The sequence below is a fragment of the Primulina huaijiensis genome, chromosome 12 (assembly GCF_012295235.1).
Source record: "Primulina huaijiensis isolate GDHJ02 chromosome 12, ASM1229523v2, whole genome shotgun sequence".
NCBI classification, from domain to species: Eukaryota; Viridiplantae; Streptophyta; class Magnoliopsida; order Lamiales; family Gesneriaceae; genus Primulina; species Primulina huaijiensis.
The window spans coordinates 13,576,127-13,585,563 of NC_133317.1; the positions used below are offsets into that span (position 1 = coordinate 13,576,127).

The following is a 9,437-nucleotide window of genomic DNA, read 5'->3' on the forward strand; positions in this document are numbered from 1 at the left end:
GGGGAGAGAAAGTGCTTTCAATACGTGGCCCAATAGTTGAGTTAAAGAAAGTAGGTGTTTTAAAATAGATACCTAACCTTATAGTTTTCTTCCTTAGTGAGTCTTTTATCAACCCTAAGGTAAGGGGACTGAGTGGCCTACTAGTCGTCCTTCAGGTCATATTGGCTGGTATAATATCTCCGACAGCCCCATCTGTCAGCTAAAGGTCTATCACCCAAACGCCTAATCTTTCTGCCTATCCTTCAGTTCGTCTATTATTCGAAATGATCTATTACGTAAGCTGTACTAGTCTCTTTTCTAGCCGGATCATAGTCTGGTAGGCTACTTGCTATAGCCCTCATCAATAACCTCTACCTCTAACCTAAGGAGCTGGCTATTCTCCTTTGAGTCTATCTTCATATTCAAAAAAATCCCGGGTTTTATGAAAGTTTTGATCCCTTGATGATTGAGAAAATGAGAAAGACCCTCACGGAACACTTTACTTTCATCATCTCTCTCTTCTTCCCTTGAACTTCATTACGGGATAAAGGGAATAGATGGAAAGCGGAGTCAAGCAATTCCGGTTAAACGATCCAAGCGGAGAAAGTGCAATCCAAGAAAAGAGAAATCTGCTGCATGAGTTTAAAAGGCTAAAGTAAAGTAAAAGGAAAAGGCCCTGACACCATCCACTTATTACACTTCAAATGCTCAAGGGAAAGAGAAATAATCAGAGACTGCGCTCACCGAAGAAAGACGCAGACACATCCACCACTCAAGGAGCCCCAACAGTAAAAAGAGAAAATGATTAGAATGAAGCCTTAGTTGTCGCTGTTGGTAGAGGAAAGGCTTTTAGTGGGCCAGTGAACGGTGAATCTTAAGAGAGTGAGGATTGAGAAAGTTGTTCTCGATACGCCTACTCGGTCATCAAACTCATTTACCACTAAATCTACTAGAAATAACAGATGTATAAGGAACGTAGTAACTCGATCCCGTTCTCTTACTTTCCACCCCTTCTTCTGACTCGATCCGCTATGTAGCTATAGGTTTGCTTATTGACCCGTTGGGGCAAAAGAGTAATACCCACATATCGAGATCATGAGTATGTTTAACCCCACTAATGCCACCGATCTCCCTAACTACCTGGTCAGGAATATTTTTGGAGAAAAAATAAGTACAGAAATAGCACAGAGCTCGATGATCTATGAACGAAAACAGTAAAGTTACTCCGCTCCTTTGACAAGCAAGAACAGCCCCCTTCTTCTGGGCTTTCATGTCCGTTAAACAAGGAAGGCATCCCGGAATAAAACAGTTCGTTTCCCTCTTTATAGGAGACTCATACCCGCTTGGTAGGGATGAAAGGGCTGACGATGAGAACAAGATACAGTGGAGACCGGCCATGAACTTAGCCAAAATGGTACCCATTCTTATTTCACTTTTTTTACCCAGCGTAGAAAACTAATAAGCAACCTGACGCACTCCAGCTTGAAAGCCTCCGTTTGCTGAATTCCTCGTCACTAGCCGAGCTTGCTTCTTTGAGGGCTCAAGTGAGCATTTTACAGGACGAACTTGCCTCAGTAAGTCAGAGCCGATCCCCCATTAATCCTTACTTTATTTATTTCATTTCTATTCGGTTTGGAAGTGTCTTTATCGAGGTCCTGTTAAAGAGAACAATTTTTTTTGTGCAAATTAGAAAGAAAATGACGAGTCTGAAAGGCATCGCCAATCTCAGAGAGACATTCTTCACTACCTAGGATGTAGGATGACTTGGTAATCACTATTCCATCCTCTTCCCTTTATCCCCATGAATAGTCATGATTTAACACCATTTTTATTATAGGATGCCACTATGAAATTGAAGGCACAGGTATCTAGTCTGGAGGCTGCCTTAAAGAGGCACAGATTCACATTTCGGTATGATTCTATTCATATCCAAACTTCGGCAGAATTTCTATAACATCAACTTGCTTAATGTTTTCCCTTTCAGGTTGCATTGCCGACGTCCTCCATTGAGCTCTCGGTCACCCGTGCCTCTCTAAATTTCTAGTCACATAGACAGCTGCCATTTTTCTTGCAGCCATCAAGACTGAAGGCGAGTCAAGAAAGAAGGAACGGAGAGTTTCCAATTCACAACCTGTCATCCGACAATTTTTTTTTTTGAGAGCAGACTATCTTTTGTACCAAAGGGAGTTAGAATGCGCTTTGGTTCACAGGTTGGGTGGTTTATCCCTATATAGATAGGCTCTGTAGTCGGGCTTAATCCAGTTTCACCGAGGGTTTCAGCAGTGATTAGGTACGAGCAAGAGTCTGATTAGGATTATGCTGGAACTGCTAGTATTCTACTAGCCCCAAGGGCTACAAGGGACCGCCTTGCCTAGACCGACAACACAACAAACAAGGGCAACTCGAATGGAACTATAAGAATAAGAGTAAGATAACCTTTTCATAGTAACCCTTTATTCTGCCTGTAGAACCCGTTAAATCAGACTACGTATAAGCCATGCATAATTTCTAGTATTTTTTTAAAAAAATGATTTATTTATTATTTAAGGCATTTTAAAGTTGTTTAGTCATGGTTATTTATTTTAAATCGCATGAGCTTAGTTTTACCTTTTTAATTAAATAAGCGAGGCCGGACCGGAGTTGGAGTTTTAAGATAAATTTAATGATAAGAAAATATTCCTAAATTTAATTTAAGACAAATAATAATTTATTTAATGTAAAAGAAGGTTTAAAGATTTATTTAATTAATTTGAGATAAGTAGTAAATAAGTTCTTTGATGTCCAATAATTAATTTAAAAGCCTAAATTAAAATATGTGACCAATTGAGATAAGTTAATCTAGACTTATTTTAATTAAGAAATTTCAATTTATTATGTTAGTAATTTATTTTATAGATTTAGTCATGCATGCAAGATAATGTTATCCCTTAATTAATTTATTAATTCACTAAACTATTTAATGGGTAGATAAAACTCTAAAGAACTAAAATACAAGATTTAAGAAATATTTTCCCTTCTATTTTATTATAATTTTCGTCCATTTTATTTTTGTAGGAATTAAATTTGACAACTCACAATTTTGGGTATCTTTCTAGATCCCTTCTTGGCATAGATAATTCCTTCAACTTTAAATCTTCAATAATTAATAATTAAGCAATTTTCCTACCTCATTTAACTAGATAAAAATGGGGTCCCCTCCCTTCAAGACTTAAAAATATTTGACAACCCATTCCATTGATTCTTTCCTAATCCTTTTCTTATTAGATAATCTCCTAAATTTTATTTACCACTAATTAACATTTAAGCAATATTTTTACCTTGTTTATCTAGCAATATTCCATCCCCATTTACCACAAAAGTTCGGTCATCCCTTCCTTTAAAAGATTTAAATTGGTTTGACAACTCATTCCTTGTTATCTTTCCTTAATATTTTCTAGGTAGATAATTTCTCCCACTTTTAAATCACCAACAATTAAATAATTAACCAATTTTTTCCTTGTTCCTAGACCAAAAATTCGACCATGTGCACCCTTGATTATCCTTCAAAAATCTTTTGATATCAAATCATTCCTTATCTCACAAACTAGGAAGATAGCAAGATTCATTTCTCCCTTTTATCTTGCAAACTTTTCCCTCATTCCTATTCTCTCCCTCTCCATTTTCAAAAATTCAGAGCATTTTCAGTAGAGAAAATCGAGATTTACTAGGGAGAAAACAAGAAAGAAAAACAAGAAAGTGAAACAACTCCGTCTCCGTCGCGCTGTATCGTCGTATTAATTCGTTTTCCTTTCAAACGATTNAGCGCGACGGAGACGGAGTTGTTTCACTTTCTTGTTTTTCTTTCTTGTTTTCTCCCTAGTAAATCTCGATTTTCTCTACTGAAAATGCTCTGAATTTTTGAAAATGGAGAGGGAGAGAATAGGAATGAGGGAAAAGTTTGCAAGATAAAAGGGAGAAATGAATCTTGCTATCTTCCTAGTTTGTGAGATAAGGAATGATTTGATATCAAAAGATTTTTGAGGGATAATCAAGGGTGCACATGGTCGAATTTTTGGTCTAGGAACAAGGAAANTTCCATGGTTGCATCGGTTTTCAAATAAAATAAGAACAACCCCTTTGATCTCCTTCATTTTCTGCACGTGTAACTTCGGCTTTATGGTGTTGGTGTGGATCTTGGCTGGCTCTTGGCCCTTAGACATGGTTCACACCATACCTCTTGATGTCTAGATCATGCCATGGTCAATAAAATGACCACTGGAATGGTCTATGACAGCGAGAACAAGCGAGACGCCTCACGCGTGCATATGCGTTCTCGGGTGGGAGCTTCGAGTGGTTGCTGGTTTTGTTCGAATTGTGATGGGCCTAGGGCCCTTAGCCATGGTTCAAACCACACCTTGGGATGTTGGTAAGAGACTCTGGTCAGTGGTTCAAGCCCCAATGGCCAATAGTCCAGAAAACGACGCAAGGAAACACACCAACAGCTGCTGTAATTTTGACAGCAACTGTACCTGTGGTTCAGAGGTGTGTTTCGAGTCCTTGGTTGACTTTTAGCCTATGGCCTTGGGTTGGACAGTACCTCATCAAGTTAGGAAGGTCATGTTTTTGGCCGTTTGTGATTCAGTCAAGTTTAGAGGTCGTACGAGAATTTACGGTGCAATGTGCCAAAGTGACTCTCGAAAGCGCGTTTCATGTTTTGGCCTCCATTCACCAAAATTTCGACTTGTACAACTTTAGGAGCATTATTTCATCATTTTAGGTGTAATTTAATCATGACTAAATGATGGTTCGGTGTTGGTTCGGGTTGACACGGAGTCATGGTTAAATACTAAGTCGTTGAGCGTAATTGTCTCGTTTTCGGGTCCAATTACGAAGTTTTGGTCAAGTTAAATCATTTGCATATTTTTCATGTTAGAATTAGGGCGCAGCGAGCCTGGAAACGATCCAACCCATTTGGGAAATTAATACATGATGTTTAATTATGTTATTTAATTATATTACGTGCATAAAAATATAAAATATTCATTTTTTATATTTATGCGATATTGCTTGCGGCCACCTCACTATCATGGGATTGCAGCTTATCATGGGATTATTACCTCACCTGGTGGTCACTAACCGGTTCATGTTCATTTATTGATACGGATATCCAGTCCAAGGGCTGTGATGATCTCTACTGCCCAGTATACTGTGGTTTAGTCTAATCAGGTGATTCAGTTCAGTTCATGGGCCACTTGCGTAGAACATAATCTCAACAGAAAATTATTACATGCTATTTCATGACAGGGCTCTACGGAGCAAACATTTCACTTACGATTTTTAGTTCAGTTATGCTTGTATTTATAATTATTCATGACACGATTTTCATGATACGCTTTATGACACGATATTTCCACGTTACATTTTACGACATGATATCTTTACATGTCATGAAATTTTATGATATATGTACTTGTTATTTACGATATATACATGCTGAGTCTTTAGACTCATTAGACTTGATTGTTGAGGTACTGATGAGGTCGGGACTGAGGGCGGGGTCCAGTGAGCCATCGTGGGTCGGCAGTAGTAGGAACCCGAAGACCTCATTTTCAGTAGTTACTATTTTTATTCCAAACTCAGTTTTTATTTTGTTGAAAATTTTTTTTGTTGTTACTTTAAAACAAATTTTTACTTCCGCTGCTACTTTAAACGTTGAACCATTTTTATCGGTTTATTTTATGAATGAGGCTTTTTATTTAATTAAAGAGAAAAAAAATTTTTTAAAAATTATTCCGCAAATTTTCAAGTACGAAACACGGGCCTCTACATTGCCGGCTTTCCTAGTATCGTTAGCCCGCCATCCTGCTAAGGAGCCCTCGTTTGGCTCCTTTTGCCTCGCCTGATACGACATGGAAAGAAACAGTTGGGGTTTTGTTTACCAATGCAACTACATTGGCTTAGGACTTTTGATATGCTCCACTTTTTTATTCAATTGCATAGCTGGGAACTTCCAGGGGTTCGAAGGCAGAAAGCAAAAAACCCGGTTCGATAGAACCACGGACTTCTCCAACTACGGATACTGAGGATAATAACTACTCTTAGCCTGCCACTACTGATACGAATGAATCTAGTTTCTCAGTTTAAAAAGAAGAAGTAGGGGCTACTTCTTTCCTTAGGTGCACCCCTTCAGGGGTGAGTGCCTAATGAAACCACCGCAATACATTGGTTTTTCTTCCCACTTCAAATCCCAGAATCCAGAGAGGAAGAAGTCGGATGGAGAGAGGCTTCCATCCCCCTTTATGAAAACTCCTATATACAACATGTAATAGAGGAGTAGTCATCTTTTTTTTGACGCAGGGCTACTAACCCAAGTTTAGGAGAGAAAAAGCAATAATGTCATTGACATGTAGAACGAGACTCTATCTTTATTCTCATCCTATTTATTAATAAGTTCTTTAAAAGATCTCTATCGGACTATGGAGTGAATGATTTGATCAATGAATATTCGTTTCTTTCATTAATGTGAAATCAATTCACACCAATTCTTCCATTTTTCATATACAAACACCCAGATTCGCTCCATTATCTATCATTTGATATAGTATTCAATAGATACGTTTATCCTTCAACCTTTCTGAAGTTTCGATTGAACGATTCCTCTACCAACGCAGTCAACTCCATTTGTTAGAACAACTTCCATTGAGTCTCTGCACCTATCCTCTTTTTCGCTCTCTAAACCCTTGTTTTGAGAAAACATGATTTGGCTCAGGATTGCCCATTTTTATTAATATTAATTCCGGGGTTTCTATGAAAGTCTTCACTTAGTAGGTTTCCATACAAAGGCTCAACCCAATTAAGTCCGCAGAGTCTACCGATTTCGCCATATCCTCCTTCCTTTTGTTTTGAGATTAGGATCTGATTATTATATCATTTGCTATCTCGAAAAAGTATTTTCTTTCCTACCTATAGGAAACCCGTATTTGATCCAATCCAATTTTATTTTATCATTTCTGTATACAATTCAATATAGATTGATATATACCCCATATATATGTTTCTCTTCCTGCCATTTTTCCCATGCGATTTTGGATACTTGAATGGTCGATTCTTTTTTTTCTTCTCCCTTTACGAATGAAATCCGAGGATTGTCTGATTACGTATAGTTATAATATAAATAATGAAATAAATTCTAAATAAGAAAAATAAGAATAAGGAGTCTTTATGTCGCGTTACCGAGGACCTCGTTTCAAAAAAATACGCCGCCTGGGGGCTTTACCAAGACTAACTAATAAAAGGCCTAAAGCCGGAAGTGATCTTAGAAACCAATCGCGTTCCGTGAAAAAATCTCAATATTGTATTCGCCTAGAATAAAAAAAATGACGTTTTCATTATGGAGAACGACAATTACTTAAATACATTCGTATCATCGGAAAAGCCAAGGAGTCAGCAGGTCAAGTTTGACTACAATTACTTGAAATGCGTTTGGATAACATCTTTTTTCTATTGGGTATGGTTTCGACTATTCCCGCAGATCGTCAATTAGTTAACCATAGACATATTTTAGTGAATGGGCTCATAGTAGATATACCAAGTTCTCGCTGCAAACCCCGAGATATTATTATGGCGAAGGATGAACAAAAATCCAGAACTCTGATTCAAAATTCTCTCGACTCATTCCCTCACGAGGAATTACCAAACCATTTCACCCTTCATCCTTTCCAATATATAATATAGGATTAGTCAATCAAATAATAGATAGTGGTCGATTTGAAAATAAATGAATTGCTAGTTGTGGAATATTATTCTCGTCAGACTTAAACTAAAATAAAATAGCAAGGTTTCGGGAAATTTTCGTCCATTTCATCTAATTAACCTAAGGAGTAAGAAAAATACGGGTCTGATCCCTTTTTTATCCCATTTATGTATCATAGACCAGGGGGATATTTTCATATTCTTTCCAGTATTCTTCCTAGTTTATAGTATTTTACGTGTCACGGCAATTAGGAATATAGAATCTATATCAAAGAAAAGTATAATTGTTGGAATAATGATTTCCATTTCGATTTAATGCATTTCGGTCAGTTACATTTTCACATTAGGTGAAGTTACGGAAAGAAAGGGATTCGAACCCTCGGTAAACAAAAGCCTACATAGCAATTCCAATGCTACGCCTTAAACCACTCGGCCATCTCTCCTACATAATGAGTAATTGAGGTTACACAAAATCGGAGCAAAAAGAAATCATTTAATCTGTAAAAACTCAGGGAATTTTGTTAAATTCATTTTGTATCGTACGAGAAATGAATTCCATTTGTGTATGTGCTCCCAAGAAAGATATGGTACTCTATTCCATTACATGGATAAAAACCCAGACCAAGTCTCTCTTGGGATCTTGAATATACCAAAATTTTACTAATCCACATACGTCTCTCTCCCATCAATCGGTACTAGTTGAATTAATGAAAATTTTCCCCTTGATGAGAAGAAATGAAAAAAGATCCCCGTTGGGAATGAAATTATGCTCCTTGTCCCCCTTTTCACAGAAAATGGAGAGATGAATTGATGTATTTATCGGATCCGTAGGGACTTACGGGGCTCGAACCCGCAGCTTCCGCCTTGACAGGGCGGTGCTCTAACCGATTGAACTACAATCCAAGGAAAATTAGGTGTACAACCTCCGAATTCTTCTTTTTTTTCTCTTCATTCGAACCATTTAGTTTCGCCATGTTGTAACAGAGACACGAATGATATACTTATATATATATTATTATTTTTTTATAAATGCAGTAGACTCATTGTGGGCTAATTCATGAATTGACTATGACTATATAAGATATTCTGATACTAAGAGATTCCATATCGATGAAATCGTGGAAGCGGACCGTTGATTTCCTTGGACCACGCAAGAATTCGTCGTCCGATTGAATCTGCTTGTTCATGGATGCTCTATAGAAATCTATCGCTATTCCTTTCCTCGACCGGGGGAAGGGTTCATTCTGAATCACAAGAGCAAGTTCTTTTTTTTTTTTTTTTGTTATGGTAATGCAATGTAAGAGGTCTCGGAAATCAGGTTGTTTCCGATGATGAAAAGAGATTTTATCTTATGTGAAATTTCAATTTATGAAAACCCGAAATCTTGGTAATCTTAGAAGACAACTGTCGGTAGATCTTTGAAATCTCAGACGGAGAGAATAAACGGACTCCTTGAGGGCTACTTAAGCCATTTTAGTGCAAACCGACTGGAGCTGTTGGATGTTGCTCAGTGCTGCTATAACTTAACAACCAAAAAGCTCTGCATCAAACTTCAGCCCCTTCGAGTTGGCCACGGAGAAATAGCTTCTGACGCCCCACACCATTGCGACAGGCGGGGGTTTGCCCATACACCCACTGCACAAGTGGAATACTACTTAGTCAAGTAGAAAGGCCAACCTAAGAGCGAGGCAAGCCGGGAACGGGCTAAGACTTATGATTCGAAGACC

General features: G+C 37.8%; 1 non-coding gene across 1 annotated transcript; it reads right to left on the reverse strand.

Moving 5' to 3' along the window:
- Window positions 1–8,066: 8,066 nt before the first annotated feature.
- TRNAS-GGA (transfer RNA serine (anticodon GGA)) lies at window positions 8,067–8,153 on the reverse strand. The gene has a single exon. It is a non-coding gene; the product is annotated as a tRNA-Ser (tRNA).
- Between the last annotated feature and the right edge of the window lie 1,284 nt (window positions 8,154–9,437).